Source organism: Belonocnema kinseyi, chromosome 8 (assembly GCF_010883055.1).
Source record: "Belonocnema kinseyi isolate 2016_QV_RU_SX_M_011 chromosome 8, B_treatae_v1, whole genome shotgun sequence".
Lineage (NCBI taxonomy): Eukaryota > Metazoa > Arthropoda > Insecta > Hymenoptera > Cynipidae > Belonocnema > Belonocnema kinseyi.
The window spans coordinates 37,854,660-37,872,976 of NC_046664.1; the positions used below are offsets into that span (position 1 = coordinate 37,854,660).

At 26.5% G+C, this 18,317-nt stretch overlaps 1 protein-coding gene across 1 annotated transcript in view; it reads left to right on the plus strand.

Moving 5' to 3' along the window:
- Positions 1-18,317, plus strand: part of LOC117178446 (peroxidase) — a 111,180-nt gene that overhangs the window by 39,153 nt on the left and 53,710 nt on the right. The gene's annotated exons all lie outside the window — the stretch shown is intronic.

The following is an 18,317-nucleotide window of genomic DNA, read 5'->3' on the forward strand; positions in this document are numbered from 1 at the left end:
TATTTTTGAACTATAAGTAGTAATTTATTTAATGGACAGCTATGTATAATGTATGGCAATAATGTATATGATCTACTTATTGAAAAAAGGTACCTATTTGCTTTAAGTAACTTTGGATTGTTTGATATATACAATTATGCATATTATACATACATATATATATATACATATATGTATATTATATATTATATTATTATATTATATTATATCTATATTGACTTGTATACTGACGAAAATTGTTCAACAATTTGTCTGGAATTTATCGTTGAATTGTAAGTACGTATTTAATGGACAGCTATAACGTCTGGCTATAATGGACATAATCTACTTAATAAAAGAAGTACGCTTTTGCTGTAAGTAACTAAAGTTAATAAATACAAATTTCCCTGAACTTTAAAATTGGAGTCATAAATAGATATGTAAATTCATTAAATTTATTGTGCTTCATTGTAAATCTTTTCTAACGAAGTCTCTAGGCGTGCCGAAAATAGTTGACTTATGTCCACCGAAATTCGGTGGATTAAAATTTTGGCCGCCAATTAGGCATTATATTTGGACAAATCTGCCAAACATGAATTAGGCAATTCGTTTTTAAGAAAAGTATGTGTAAAACCAGATTTCTAAAAAAATTGTTTTTTCTACGATTTTAAGAATCAACTTAATATTACCAATTTTTATAGAATGATTGAATATTAATAATTAATAGCTCATTTGTGTGGAAAAATTATCTGCAACTCATCTGTTTCCAATTTGAAAAGTAAAGTTTTCTATAGCTGGAATCGTTAAAACAATTTTAGTAAAGAAACCATTTCTCTAACCAGATAATTCCATTTAATAATTTTTTACTTATTTTTATTACTTATTTTATATTTATTTATTTATTTATAATATTACTTATTTTTTATTGTATACAATAAACATATAGGAAACGTTTTCTCAGAAAAAATAATCTACGATTTATTAAAATTCTGCTATATTTACGACACTGATAAGAAGCGACCTTTAGAAAAAATTAAATTAAAAAAAACTTTTTCTCCACAGCCCTGATTTTTAGCACATGCATACTCACATCTTTGAAATTAATCAATCCTTCTAATAATTTACGAAACCGGGGAAAGTAGGTCCATTTTTAATTACGAATTATAGGATTGCTTTCCCTATATTTTGTAATTAATATTTGGCTTATTTTCTTTAATTTTGTTCATTATCATCACGGTTTGATTAATGTTTAGAATAAGGGTAAATTTTAAGTTTACCTTTTTTAATAAAAATTCATCTAATTAGTTAACAGTGGAACTACTTAGTTAAACATTAATTATTTTGATTGCAGATTCATAAATTTAGTTATAAAAACGCTTTTTCCCAAAAACTATTTTCTTGAAAAATTATTTACTTAATATTAGCATTTTCAGAGGAAAATTGAGCTATTCGATTGAAAATTGTGGTGATTTGTTGAAAATTGATATTTTCTTGTAAAAAATGAATTTTGGCTTAAAATTTATCCTTTTGATTGCGAATTATTATTTTATTTAAAAATTAGATTTTGAATTAAAAATAATTTTTATACGAAAATGTTATTACTTCACTTTTTTCAAAAATGTATATTTTTTCATAGAAAACCTTCTTGGTTAAAATTTCGTCTGTTTGTTTGAAAATATAACTACATATTTTTTTAATGAGAATTAATTTTTAGTCTGAACAATTAACTATTTTATTTTATGTTTAAAATTTATCCGCTTCATGTGAAAATTCAATTATTTTGTTGAAAATTCGTCTTTTTGGTAGAAAAGAAGTCTGGTGAGTTGAAACTTGATATTTTTGGTTAAAATTCCATTTCTTTGGTTGAAAATTAAACTATTCTATAGAAAGTTCATTTTTTTCTTGAAAATTTATTTTTCTACCTGAAGATTCAATTAAAGGGTAAGCAGCACAGAATTTGATAAATGAATTGAAAAATATTTCAAAATCGAATGCACATTCTGCAAAAAAACTCTAAATTCGATCGTTAATCGCTAACCAAAACCGATATTTGAAAACCCATGAAATTTCGTTCTAAAAATTCTCGGTTGATTATCTTGGAATTGACTAACTTTTCTTACATCAAACCTTATTTATCTTTATCAATCACTTAATATCTTGTTAGTATGTTTTCATTTTTTATTTCAAACGAAAATTGAATATTTCATTCCAGTCCAAAGTTCAACATTCTCGAATTTTAGGTTAGTGCCACTTTGATATTGTCACCTTACACCTTTATTTTCTTGAATCTACAGCTCTTTTGAAAAAATTTGTTGTCTTTAATTCAGTAATACTTCAGCTGGATACTATACTTTTGTATCGTCTTTAAATGGTGATTTTGATTTTACAGAATACTTTTTCGCTCTACTGCAAAATTCTCATTTTGTTGGTTATCTAGTTCTATACTGCTAACATCCTTCAAATATTCTACTTCTGGTTGAAAATTTAATTTTTTTAGTTAAAAAAACATAGATTTTGTTTAAAATTGATCGCGCTTGTTAGAAAATTTATCTTTTGGGTTAAAAATTCAACTCTTCTGTTGAAAATACATTTTTTGGTTAAAGCTTCGTAATTTTACTTAAAAATTTATTTCCGTATATAACTCAAAACCTAATTTATTCATTTTTTGTAGAAAATTGATGTTTTTTGGATATAAAATTAATCTTCTTGGCTGCAAATGATATTTGCTCTATTTGTTGACTGAAAAGTCTTTCTGGATTACAAATTTAACTCTATTATTAAAAAATTGTCTTCTTGGTTTGGAGATTAGTCTGCCTTCGTTGAGTATTCAATTTATTTGTTGGAATTTCATAATTTTTGGTATAACTAAATCGTTTTAATTGAAAATTGAAATTTTGTGTTGGTGGAAATATCAACTGTTACACTCTTCGTTGTAAGCTACTTTTTTCTTTGTTAAAAACTCAGTGGATTTGGAAATTTATATTTTGTAGCAAACCTGAATATATGTGAAATAAAGTAACTTTTACAACATTCACCCGGAGACAAAATTTTGATAATAGCATTAGCCTGAAAATTACCGCTGCCTTTGGTCAGCAGAAACCCCCATACTATCTTGAGTGAAGCCTTTACGCAATGTTGAATATAATTGGGTTGACCGCATTTCCGATAACAAGAGCCCTAATAATATGAAATTCGATACTCGACAACCCGAGCCCCTTTAGGACCACGCAAAGTGAAAAGTGTCTCAATATTGGACCTTTGTGTCTTTGTATCCTCATTTCAGTAAATTGTTCGTTAGGGATCCTGTGAAAAGTGAAAGGAGAAGCAAGAATCAAGGCGACAACGAGAAAGTACTCTGTACTTTATTTTGAGCATTCTATATCAGTCCGCATCTTGTGGTCATTACCCATCATATTATTCCGAGTTCGTGATGCCTCCAGACAATTGAGTTTATGCGAGCAAAAGAGAGAAAAAATTAAAATAGAGAAAGAAACGAGCTAAGGAGAGGAAGAAATCATTGTCTCTTGCAACATATTTATAAAGAAGAAAATCGTTGATGATGATTGACTTTGGTTGGATACATGGATAAATGGATAATTGGACACGCATGATCAGATAATTCAGAAATATTTTTTGGACACGCAACTTCCAATTGTTCAATTTATCTTACCTGGCGATCCACTTTCGATTATGGCATTTTAGATTAAATAGGTTTAAGTTATTCTTGTCATCATAATTACTCCATTCAACTTGATTCTAAATAATTAAAAAATAATTTCGATAGTAAATTAATAATAACATAATAATATGTTCATTGGATAAAAGTATTGTTTTTTATTTTATACTTTATTATTTAACAATTTTTGAATTGTTTAGATTCGGGAAAATTATTGTCGGTATTTTTATCATGACAGATATTTTATAGTGTGGCCAGTTTTATTTCGGATATTCCAAAATTGCTATGATTGAGAATTTTTAAACTTGGTGAGATAAATTGTCGGAAATAGTTTAATTTCCAAAATGTTCCTTTTGGGGTATGTTCCAGTGTTAGGAATTTCATTTTTCGTGATTTTTCAGACGTCCCGAATTTTTTTCTCTAAAAGTCCAATGTACAAAAAAACAGTTAAAAATATTATGATTTATTTTCATATGTAAAATATTATAATTTCAAGTTTTTTAAAAAACATAGATTTTATACAATTAATCTAAAAAAATCATCAGCTAAATAAAAGGTTTGATAAATTACACCTGTTTCTTACAGAATGTTTTTAAAATAAAAGGCAGGGTGATACCTAATATGCCAATTAAAAGTGGTTTCCTATATTTTATTACTCTAATTCTGAGTTGAAACAGGGGATTTTTTAACAAATTTCTCGCTTGAAATAGTAAAATTTCCAAAAGCATTAGAATTCTGACTTGGAACAGTGAATTTTCTTTTAAAAATCGTAATTGTAAGTTTAGACGGGGAATTTTAGTGAAGGATTATAAATTTTACTGCAGCAGATACGATCGATATGATATTTTACAAAAACTTCATTCAACATCTTTGAACAAATCCCTTACTGGAAGTTGTTTGAAACTCGAAAGTATCTAGATACTTTTTATCGGCGAAACCAAGAAAACACAATTATCGACTTGCTCATTTTGCAATAAAATATTATTGAACAAGAAGCGACTTTTAACTCTTTTATGAATTCTTAGGCATCGCTATAGCATTTTTAAAAAGTCCTATAAATATGAACTCATTTGAATAATATTTAGCCGAGTTAGAACGATTCAAGTTTTAAAATTAATTAAATCAGAGAGAAACTTTTATTTGATATTTCGCTTTTATTATTCAAAATAACTATTTGACCAAAGTAATTCAAATAGAAAAAAAGTTTTATTTCCTTATTCTCTACAATTCTACATTTTCAAAAAATTTATTTTGAAAATTTTCTTTTTTTGAAACGCGCGGACAATACTTTGACGTGTGTTCGAGCGTTGGGCTGGTTCTTTCACCCGGTAATTTCCATAAAGAATTGTAATTTTGAATTTTGGACACGGAATTTCCATAAGGAATTGGAATTTTGACTTTACAAAAGGGAATTTTTCATATGGAAAGAATAGTTTGAAAGGAAATTTTATTTCTTATTTAGTAGAAGGGAATTAAAAAAATCCCTATTCCAAGTCACAATTTGTCATAATTTAACATTTTTCTATTCCAAATTTTGTAAAAAGATAGTTAATATATTTCTGAATTATGATAAAATATTTTATAAATAAATATAATTCTGACTTTTCCCAGGGAATTTCAGGAAATAAATGTAATTGTGACTTGGAACAGAGACTTTCCTTAAATAATTATAATTTTGATTTTCGAAGGGAGAATTTCTAGCAGGAATTATAATTTAGACTTCAAGATAGAGAATTTCCTAAAACATTTATAATTTTGAATTGCGACAGGGAATTCATAAAATGATAATAGAAAATTCATGTAGAGAATTACAATTATCCTCCCTTGGAACAGGAAATTTAAAAAAAAAAACATAATTTTGAATTTGGGACAGAAAATTTTCGTAGAGAATGATAATATTGATTTTTGTACAGGCAATTTTCACAAAGAATTAGAATTTTGATTTTGTTACAGGGGATTTTTGACATTGAATGGAAAGTTTGTGAAAGAATTCTTATTTTTATTCAGAAAAAGAAAATTAAAAAATCCTTGTTCCAAGTCAGCTTTTGTCAGAATTTAAAATTTTGATCTTACAAATTTTGAAAAAAGAAAGTTATTTTATTTCTGCTATTTCTGTTATTTTATTTTATTTATTAAATAAATGTAATTGTGACTTGGAACAGGTAATTTTGGGAAATACATGTAATATTAACTCGGAAAAGAGAATTTCCGTAAATAATTGTAATTCACAGGAATTATAATTTTGACTTTCAAGCAGAGAATTTTTGTCAAAAATTAGAATTTTCACATTGAAACTGTCGATTTTCGTGAACAACTATAATTTTAGGACTTTAGGACTGAACATTTTTGTAAAGAATTATTATTTGATTTGGAGCAGATTTTTTTTATATGGGACAGGAATTCTGGATAATAATTTTTATTTTTATTTTAACAATGAAAATTATGGAAACAAACCATCTTTCAACTCAAAATTTGTCTGTTTATTTTTTTTTTTGCAAATGACGATTTTCAAAATTTAGAAACTTCTCTTCCAAATTTTAGAAAAAGGAAGTTACTAGATTTCTAAACTATAATGAAATATAATGTAAAGAAACATAACTCTGAATTGTACATGGAATTTCTGGAAATAAATGTAATATTGTGACTTTCAGCAGGAAATTTTCATAAAAAATTATGATTGGATTTTGAGCATAAAATGTTTGAAATGAAACAGGAATCCTGAAAAATAATATTAATTCCGATTTTTTATAAGGAAACTTTTTTAATCCCTTCTCAAATTCAGAATTATAATTCTTTCAAAAATCAAATGTTTAGAAATCTCTTTAAATCTTCCAAAATGGGAAGACTTTTATTTCCCATAGTGCTCATTCAAGCAATAAAATATTTTACAATATATCCCAAAAGAGTTACACTTCGGATATAGTGATATTATTGTAATTATAATTCTGTGCTAAGTATAGGAAACGGAATTTTTGAAGAACTTTCCAATATTATATAAAATAAGCAAATTTCTTTCATATTTGCTACCAGAATTGATTATGGTCCGATTACGAAAGAAGAAAAAACTGATGAAATGTCGGTCGGTCAATCAGTTGTTGAAAATGTATTAGGTCTATTGAAAAAACTAAATAAAAAACTTTCTTATACGGATCAAATCAAAGAAAACAGGAATCTCTCATGAGTATTCCTATTACGGATAAACCAACACTTGTACACGTTAATGGGACACTAATTCTTCACAAGCTGAAAAAAGTTGTTTTTAACAAATATATCAAGGTTCACTGTGGCAAAATGCAACAAGAACAAAAAAAAGCTACCAAGGATCCTTATCTGGAATAATCATGTGATTTGAACCTTCTGTGGATTTTCTGTGCAATTCTCAAATTGATTTCAATGAAAATTATAATATATAAAATATATATAAAAACCATAAAAAAAAACAATTTTCGATCGGCGGCCTCCCATGCATCCTAATCTGTCGAACCGATCGTTAACAAATTTCAACAAAAAATCAGTAGCAACAGATTCGCGATATATTTTGCATGAATTTGTGATATACTTAATATTCACAAATTTTGTCTGTATTAAGTGTAAAAAATTAAAATTTATACATGACATAAGGAGGTGAGCGCAGGAGAACATTTTTATTTGTTAAAAATAATTCAACAATAATGTATCTTTTCCCCAACTTCTTTCCTAATATTTAACCTGCAAATCTATAGTAACATGATTCAGGTATTTCAAGACATACTAAACTAATTAAATGTGTAAGTTTTTAATTATTAATTTTTTTATTGTGTTTTATATAGTTAATGTTATTTTAATTTATCCTTTATATGTAATCAACATTTTTTAAATTCATAATTATTATAAATATAGAAATAAGTAATTTTTTATTCTTTTTGCTTTGTCATGTTATTATTATTATTATTTACGGGAAAACGTTCATCTAACGGAACTATCACTTAAGTTTGTTGAACATAACATGACGACCCTTCCATTAGATAATGGTTCCACTGAAAATCACATGAAAATCATGAAAATCACACCAAAAACATCTGCAATGCAAAAAAAACTGCCTGGTAAAACTACATAAATTTGTAAAATCAAACTTGGCCAAGGGATCAAGACAAAAATATTCCTAATAAAATGTATTAAGAAAACTTTGTTATAAAGAATAATATGTACATTATTTAAAGGAGCAAATAAAAGACATTTTAGACATTGAGCAAAAAATAAATATTCGATTGCGAAGTGCGAGGTCCGACAGACGCGCCCTTTTTTGGTTAAAAATTCACATTTTTTAAAATTAAACTATTCCCCTTGAAGATTCAACTATTCCAGTTAATGATTCACCATTTGAATGAAAAATTAGTCACTTTGGTTGATAATTAAACTTTTTTTGTATTTTATCTTTTTTAGTCAACAATTGAACAATTTGGTTAAAATTTCGTCTTTTTGGGAGAAAATTAATCTAATTGATTAAAAATTCAACTATTCAAGTAAAATATTAATACTTTCAGTTGAAAATTTATCTTTTGATTTAAAATTAACTCTGCGGCACAAACTAAAAAGATACATAAGTGACATTGCCACTTAGGGTTATTCTCTTAAGATTGGCAATGAAAAACTCGACTTAAGCGTCAATGTCACTTATGTATCTTTTTAGTTTGTATGACAGAACTACTGCTTCGAAAAATAAAACTCGTTTGTTAAAAATGCACTTTTTTGGGTAAAAATTCAGTTATAACTGTAAGATTTATTATTTTAGTAGAAAAATCATCTTCCTGGTTGAAAATTAATATTTTTATCTTGAAATTGAACTAATCCAGTTAAATATTCTATCCTCTAATTAAAAGTTTATCTGTTTGATTGAAAATTTATTTTTTCTTTTTGAAAATGTATCTTATTTGTTGAAATTTTGTTTCTCTTGGTCAAAAATTAATCTTCCTGGTTAGACATTCATGTTTCTGGTTGAAAATTTATTTTGTTTTTCATTCATAATTGATGTTTTTATTTGAAGAATGAACGAATTGGTTGGAAATTAAAGTTTTTTATAAAATGAAAATCTTCTTGTTTGTAAATTCAACTATTTTGGTAAATATTTATCTACCTTGTTGAAAATCCAACATTTTTATTTGAGAAAGTAGGAATTTTAAGTATTTTAAATTGAGTTCAATACAGCATCTACATTAGGTTCACTAAAAATTAATAAATAATATGAAAAATTATACCTAGAAACATGTTGAAATTCTTGAAAAAAATCTGGAAATGTAAAAAAAAAACAAGAAAAAATACAATAAGCACGCGAAAGTCAAGCGGAAACATAGGAGCTTCAATCTCGGCAGAATGAATGAATGGTAAATTATTGTATATAATATTTTTTTAAAATTATTCGGCTTACTTTAAATTCGTTATTTAATAAATTTGTACTTTCCAGATTTTTTGCATCGCAGATGTTTTGCATGTTTTAGTGGGATTATAATGTTTTTGTATCAGTGGAGGTAATGACGAATAATTCATAGAATAAATGTGTCACCTCAGGCGAAATAATTATACATAGTGGGAAATATTATATATAATTTTTCCCACTATGTATGAAGTAAATATAACTTTTCTCTCCGGGACAGTCTATATTGAGAGATCTGGAAAATATTTGAAATGATACATGCGGTTCGAGTTACACATACAACACGTGACAGCTGCCTTAGGCACCAAAAGTTGGATTTCACTTAGGTCTGGGGGATATGTCGTCTATCGTTTCTCTTGACTAAGACTTTTAAACAATTTTTTTAAAGAAATATTAGAGCTTGCTTGTCGATAATTAGAGATCACATGCTTCAATGTATAATGTGCGCTATCATACTTTTTTGATCAGCACTTTGACCATTGCGAATGGTAAAAGGATGAATCGAAAAGTGGGTATAATAGCTATGGGCATTCGCACTTTCTAAATTGAATCGCAAAATGCCTATTGTTCGAACTGGCAATCAAATCTTACGCACTTCATTTCATAATTCAAAAAAAAATAATGTGTACATGAATATATTCAATCAAGAAAGATTCTTGAAATAACAACGTGGATTTTTATAAGACGTCTATCTGTATGAAGTATGACTACTTTTTTATATACTGGATACTATAAGAAAAATAATCGGTATCTGATGGTAGTTTCTCTTTTAAAGGATGAAAAGAATTTAATGAAAATAAAATTTAAAAATTAATATATAAAATTACTATTGAAAAAATAAATAAAATAATAGAAAGGGTTTCTTGATTATATTTTATATCACTTCTTTACATCAATTCCGGTTTATTTTAATTATTTTTTTAATTCTTATGTTTCAGTAATAATTTGTATACTGTTCTATAATTCTACTCTTTTTTTAATTACATAATATTTCGATTTTTAGTCATATTCTTAGTATTATATCCGAATAATTTTCCCAAGGATTCTACACGGAAAGACTCTGGATATTAATATTTCTTTTATCGCATATCCATAATTCAAATAAAGTGTACGAATTTAGGGATAATTAAGGTTTGGTTAGAAAAGGTCGAATAGTGACTATGAAAATGCAGACTAATATCTTTCATTGGAATAAATCGTACGAATTTTACACTCTTACATAAAAAAATTACAGTATTTCTAAGTCGTTTAGGGATCTATCAAGTCCATTTTTGCACAAAACTGCTTTTTTAATTTCCACTATTAATTTATAATTTTACTTCAGTACATATGCATTTTATACTTTTTCTGTTCTAAAGTAAAAAAACAATTAACAGCGGAAACTAAAATAACATAAACAATTTTGTGCAAATCATGCGCTTAAGAGATACGCGAGTTAATTATGAATAATCTTTTTCTTTGTACTTATAAATACATAACTATGTAGGAACAATATAATTTTTATATATAAAATCAAATATATTTCACTTAACTCTTAATAAAAATGCCTTTAATATATTGAACTCTAAACTACTTGAGCCTACGAGAAAAATGAGCTTTCTCATTTTTTGTTACAAATGAGTTTTTACTATTTTTATAGTTGCTTAAAATTTGGAGTAAATTTAACATATTCATATTTTCAGTAAAATATATTCAGGAAGAAATTCTGTTTGAACCTCCTGAAAAATGTACAATTATATCAGAGAAAAAATTTTGAACATTTTCCTTCAAAATTAAGATGAAAAGATATTGATTAATTATTCATTATTAAAAGTAATTATAATAAAATAATAAATTCGGCAACTTGAACCTCCTAAATTCTGATTTTTTTACGCAATTTTAAGTTTTCGATATTTTACTTACTCTTAGAGCAGATGTAGAACGTAATTCAATTTTATTATAAGGTACCACGACTTTTCCAGTGACTATGTTTCGAAGGAAATAATCCTATAAAAACATTTTTCGTCAAGTAACACTAGCTATCATTTACGGAATTTTATCTTCCCAAAAATCTATATCTGAAGCTTTATTAACTTATCATTTGTGTTGTGGCCGCTGGACAGAAAACCGGGAAGTTTTTGAAACCGGAAGCAGCCGAGAAATGAGTGTGATAGTGAATTTATTTATTCACAAGAAATTTCACAAATTTTTAGAAAAACCATCTATCAAATGATTTGGAATATCACAAATATCATGTATATATAATTAATGGTTTTAAAAAGTAAACTATATTTAGAGTTTTAAAAATTGTACAAAAATTATTTTACAATATTATTCTAAATCAGTTTTAAATTAAACAATTTACAGATTTTGACGCTGTAAATTCAACTTTTCCAATACGAAAGTCTTTATAATTAAGCAAATTAAAGTGTCTGATTCAAACTTTATAAACTAATTTTAATGTAAAAATAAATTAAAATTAATATATTCATTAATTAAAAAAATATCTGAATGACCAATTAAATATCAAATATTCAAAAGTAAACAATTTCAAACTGAATCGTTTGAAATAGAGAGCCTTGAATGGTAAAAATTTCAGAGTAAGACATTTAAACTTTTAACGTTACAATTGTTATTATAACGTTAAGTAACAATTGAAAATGATTAATTTGAAAGGACCAAAATTGAAAAAAATAAAATAAATTTTGATATTTAATTTCTTTCCAATTGCAAGAGGAACTTTTTTAGGTTTACATTTTTATTGTGTGAAAAAATGTGAAGTATTGTATTTTTAACATTTTTATCAAAATTAAAATGATCAAATTCTACTTTTTGTTAAATTGGCGGTGCATTTTATATTTGTAAAGTTTTTGTTAAGTTGGAAGAGATACAGCTTTTTTTTTAAATTGGAAGAGGCAATTTTCTCATTTTCAAGATTTTTATTGTGTTTGAGGAAAGAATTTTTATTTTCGTTTTTTTTTGTCTAAATTATATAAGGATAATTAAAAAATATAGAAAATTGTCATTTTTGTTAGATTGGCATTACATTTTATATTTGTAAAGTTTTTATTGAGTTGGAAGAGATACAGTTTTTTTTTAATTGGAAGAGGCCATTTTTTTATTTTTAAGATCTTTATTGTGTTTGAAGAAAAAATGTTTTTAGTTTTTTTTCTGAATTAGAAGAGTATAATTAAAAAATTTATATTGTTATTAAGTCAGAGGAGAGGAAGCGTTGATTGTCGATTTTTTCTGAATTTAAAAGCGGGGGTTTTTATCGTTACGGTTTTTATAGAACTGGAAGGAAGGAAATTCGTTTTTTAACGTTTTTCTAAATAAGAAGATGCACTCATTTTTGGATATAGTTAGATGATATCTTTGCTTTTTTTTTAAGATGTCGTTTTTTAATTGACCCAACTATTATAACAGTAATGACGATATTTTGATTGACATTAGGGTCGATCGTATTCATTTGTTTTGTGTTCTGCAATTAATTCAAAATATATTAATTTATTTTTAATTAAAAATAAATATTAGATTTTTTATCTTTTATACCGGACTGACTCACTGGATTTATCAATAAGGCTATGTGAATCACTCTTAACCTATACATATTTTTAATTAAAGGTTTAAGTTTTGCAGTTTAATTGCACTGAAATGAAAATTTTCAATTGAAAAATGTTAAAAGCTTCTATTTTATATTTGTCAATTATTGAGAGTTTAAATAAAAAATTTCCAATTTAAAATTTGTTTAAACTTTAATTTAAATCTCACAAGTTACAAACATTTTTGTACTACAAACAGAAGCACGATAGAAGAGATTTGGCGGGGAGTCCCAAGCCATGAGAGCCCAGTAACCTGTCGGTCAGATGGTGTGATCGTCGCGAGCTCGGCTGTAGACGGAATAGCTCGAAAACCTTCGGGTGTTTTTAATATAGTATTTTAGAAATCTTGCAAATCTCGGTTGCAGATATTACTAGCGGCACTCATTTCAATACACATTCTTATTTAAGAATAATACAATTTCGTACATTTCTTACAACTTATGTTACTTAAAATTCTTACTTTTGACGATATTTTTTTACAAAACTTGTTATTGACCATCATCACTTTTTCTCGCTCACCATTTTCAAACAGTAAATAAGACTTTTTCTAAGCGTGAATACTAATTTTTGCTGGCTCAAATTTATAATAATACATAAAGAAATACCATCATCTCTTATTATAATAGGAATCTTCATAGCAGTACCACGATTATTCCTAAATTCTTACATTTTATTTTAATGATACATATAGAATGATTCAAATATTGATATCAAAAGTCTCTCCGTGTATCCTTTGCAACCTGAAAAAAGCTGTGTTACCTAAATATCTAGATGCTTTAGCTAATTTTTTGATATAGAAATGATATAGCTAATTTAATTAGATAATTTCTAGAAGAAAAAACGTAGCTAAAACAGCTAGATATTTAGGTAACACAGGTATATTTTCTTATAAGACGAAATCCAGCTAAACGTCTATCTCGCACAGCTAATCCATTTTTTTCAGTGTATGGCTGAAAAATATTCCTCTATCCAATAATTCAATTTTATTATCAGGTTATATCATTTTTATCCATGGACTTAGAAAAACTTGGAAATGTCAGGGCTTTTGTTTTTCATCTGGAAATAATTTTCAAGAGCACGCTTAATTACATTCTCATTTCTGAGAACGTAATGTAATGATCCAAATTTTCGATCTCTGGTTTGTAACGGATCTTTACGTTTCGGCACTCGCAGAATCGGAAGATCATAAAATTTCATCGGTGTCTGTCTGTCTGTATGTCTCTATGTCTGTATGTCTGTATGTCTGTATGTCTGTATGCCTGTATGCCTGTATGTATCGTTACCTGAATTTTGTAGCCACGCTAACTTTTGAAGGATTTGTCCAATCGAGTCCGCATTTGATACACTTCTGAAGTTACCCAAAATGAAGGCTAAGTTCGTTAATCAGATATTTCGAACCAAAATTAAAAAATTGGGCGCATTTTCAAAATTTTGAATTTTTTTTGAAATTTTAAAAAATGTTGTGAAAGTTTCTTACAGATAGGTGAAAGACTTGCAAATTATCTGAATAAAATTTTTTATTTTGATGAAAATTAGAAAAGTTATATACTTTTCAAAAATTTTCAAAAAATGTAAATAATTATTTTTTTCGTAAATCCAAAAATCTCATTCAAAATTTTCACTAGATACCAAATATATTTCAAAACTTTTCCCGCCGATTTTTTCGATTAGCCCAAAATAAAAAAAATTATAGCATTTTCAAAATTTTCAAATTTTTTTTTTCCTAATATTCTAATAATTGTTGTTAAAGTTTCTTATAGATAGGTAAAAGGCTTGCAAATTATCCAAATAAAATTTTTAATTTCGATGAAAATTATAAAAGTTATTTATTTTTCAAAATTTTTTTTATTTTCAAAAAATAGAAAATTTTAATTTCATGATATGTCTTGTGGATGAAATTTATTGATTATTTTTCGAATTTTAGTATTTTTTGTCGATAAAAATCATATTTGAATTAATTATTAGTATGAAATATTTCTATTAGTTTGTAACAAAAATTTGATTAATTAAAAATTTCTACTTAAAAAGAAGCGAAATCTCACCAAAAAACATTTACAATGCAAAAAATTCCCCCAAGTGAAAAGTTATCATTACAATCATCATAGTTTGTGAAATCGAAGTTTGTAAAGTGATCCTAAAAGATAATACAATTTTTAATATGTTAAATTGAATAAATGACAGAAAGTTTGAAAATGTGTTAAAAAGAAAAAGGCAATCTTGGCAAGATTATTATTATTATTATAAAACAAAAATCTCAGGAAGATTCCCTTTTTTCCTTTTTAATATATTCTCGAAGTTTCCGTAATTTTTTCAATTTAATAAAATAAAAATTTGAGATATCTTTTTTGGCAAAGTTTTTTCTTATAAATATATATATATATTTTTAAATAAAATTTTACTTCTCTGCTAGTCTGAAATAAAGTAAATGACTTTCATTTAAGATAATAATTTATTTGTTGAAACTAAATCGGCCTTGATAATTCACATTTAGTCCGGTTGCTGGTTTACCATGACCGTTAATAATATCATACCTACAAATGCTTTGTACGCTATTCCCGTAATGATAGAACGATACTGAAAGCTGATAGGGAGTTTCTTATTCTATCTCAAGAATACGAAAATACGTTCTCCACTGATTTTAATTAAACAAAAAATTAATTGCAAAATTGAGTTTATAACATAATTCTTGCATTAAATTATATTTAAATACGTAATTATAAAATCTCGCCTGATACACACCTCAAATACCAATTGGTGCATTATATTTTCTTGGAGATGCAAAACTATAACTTAAAATTGAATCATAAAATTGATTACGAAGCTACATACATAGAGTAATAATGTTTATGCTAGGCCATAAATTTGTAGGAAAATTGATCCAACAATCCAACTATCATTGTGAAAGAATTTAATAATATATAAATAACTTAAGCACATATATTGTTTATATACCCTTAGAGGATTTACATAATACAGATTTCACAATTCAAAATGTCCTCAAAACAGGAAATAAATTCTTTTAAATAAAACTAATATACATTAGGCACCATATTGAATTCAATATGAAAGGCTTAAAATTTCAAGTCGAAACATATTGCATTTTGAATGAAATAGTTTAATTAACAACCACAAAAAGAGAATAATTTTCGACTGAAAGAGTTAAATTTTCAACGAGAGAGTTGAGTTTTAAAAATGAAAAGTAGAATAATTCAGACAAAAGTTGACATTTAAACCAAAAATATGAATTCTTAACCAAGTAAGATTATTTTGCAACCAAATAGTTTAATTTTCAAACACAAAAATTTTGTCAGACCAAACTTTTTTAAGTCGTATTTTCAAACCAAAAAGTCCAATTTTTTTGGAGATAGTTGAATTTTCCGCCAAAGAATCTTTTACCAAAAATATGAATTTTCAATCCAAAAAAGTGTCTACCTGCAAAGATGAGTTAAAAAAAGAATTAATTACCAACCAAAAAGTTGCACTCCCAAAAAAATAGTACAATTTTCAACCCAAAAAGATGAATTTTAATTGAAGCAGTAAAATTTAGAATAAAACACTTCATTTATAATAAAATATTGACCTTTTAACCCGCGAAGAAAATTTTTTAATCAATTGATCGAGTTTTTTAACAAGAAATATTAAACTTCAACCAAAACAGTGCCATTTTCAACTAAATAGTTCATTTTTTATTTGAAAAGGGCGAATTTTTTAGAAGGCAGTTGAATTTTTAATCCAAAAAAGGAATTTAACGATTTAACCAAGGAGATAAACTTTTAACAAAAAATATAATAGATGATTATTCAACCTTAAACATTAAAAATTTTAATAGAAAATAGTTGTACTCAACAATAACAAAATCAATTTTGCGATAAGATAATTGAATGTTCTACCAAAAAAGATTGATTTAGAACCAAAAATTTGCATTTTTTCCAAAAAACATCAGATTTCTACGAGAATAGATGAATTTTCAAAATAAAAAGACAATTTTTCAACCGAAAAGTTACTTTAAAACCAAGAAATTAATTTTCATCTGAATGGTTGAATTTTAAACTAAAAACAATCAATTTTTAGCAAAAAATTGAAAAGTTAAATTAGCAGTAAAAAAATTAATTTTCAGCATAAAAGTTAAATCTTTATCCAAATAGTACAATCATTAACCAAAGAGAGACGGGGTTTGAATAATAAATACAGAAGTTGTCTTTTCAATTAAAAAAAAGATGGCTCAATCGAAAAATATTTGAATTTTCTTGTTGGGTTCTAGTAATTCAGTCTGCATTTAAGGTCATGTGATTTTTACTTTCGTAATACGATTACTTATATACCTACATTTTTTCGCAACAACTTACTTTAACAGGAATTGAGATATAGATTTTCCCATCTTAGAAATTAAATAAAAGGCACGAGAGAACGTTTTTGTACTGCTAAGTTTTTAGAATTTAAAAACAAAAAATAAAAACTTGTTTCTAAAAATATGGTAGTAATTTTAAATACAGTGAAACTCTGTGGCCTATTTTGGTGCTGACCTTGGGGGGGAATTACAGTGGCAGAGGGCCGTTTCGTAGAAAACGCTTTTGTTTGTTCTTGTCTGAGCGACCACCGCGCCACTCACCCCGCGCAGCTCTCTTATTCCCACTTGCGGCGCGACGTCAGTTCTCCGAAGAACTCTATCAGGGGGACCCTATCTGTAGGATTCACTGTATTCAGAATTATACCAAAATTCTTTAGTGCCTTTTATTTTAATTGCCTAAATAGAAAATTTGATATATTATTCGCATGAACATGCATTTTAATTGTTTGCGAAAAAATGTTGGTATAGTAGGAATCGCATGGCGTAAGTATCAGTGAAAAAAACGGGCAAAAGGAAAAGTTTCTTGAAAACAGGGGAAAATTCCGAATACCTAAAAACACGGGTAAATTAGCGAAATGAAGGAAAGAGTATGAAGTCTAAATTTTGATGTTTTAGATGCTTGTAAAATTTAATCACAGCCTTTAATTTTTAAAGCATTTAAAAAAATTGATATAAACCCTTAGCTGTTCCTTGTCTGACATCACCTTCTGCACTAATCTATCACTAGTTGTCACAAAATCAAAATAAGAAAAATGTTTGGTTGGCACAAAAAAAATGATTTAATATCTTAAAGCAGAAAAAATTTGTCGGAATCAAGAAAATCTGATTTTTTATTGTTTTGACGAAATTATTGGTGATTCTACAAAACGTGTTTGTTGACAAAAAATATTTCAAGGGAAAAGAATATGTTGGTCTTTCTATAGCAATCAACTCTGTCTGTTCTTTGAACTATTAAAAATTAAGTTGGGTAGAAGTTAACAAAAAGTATACGTGAATTGGAATAAATGTACACTAATTTTATTTGAATCTTCCACGGAGAAAAATGGACATTATGATTTAAAATCTGGTTTTTTAACTATAGGACAACGATCTAGATATTAAACTAGATTATTTTGATCTTAAAATTTAATATGCAGGTATTAATAACTATGATTATAAAAACATTGAGATATTAAGCTATATTATCTGGATATTAATTTTTAATACCAAGATAGTACACCTAAATATTTAGATCATTGTCTTATAGTTAAAAATCTAGATATGAAATCCAAATATCTATTTTTTTTTCATTATACATTTTTTGTCGATTGGGTCCTCGTTTTT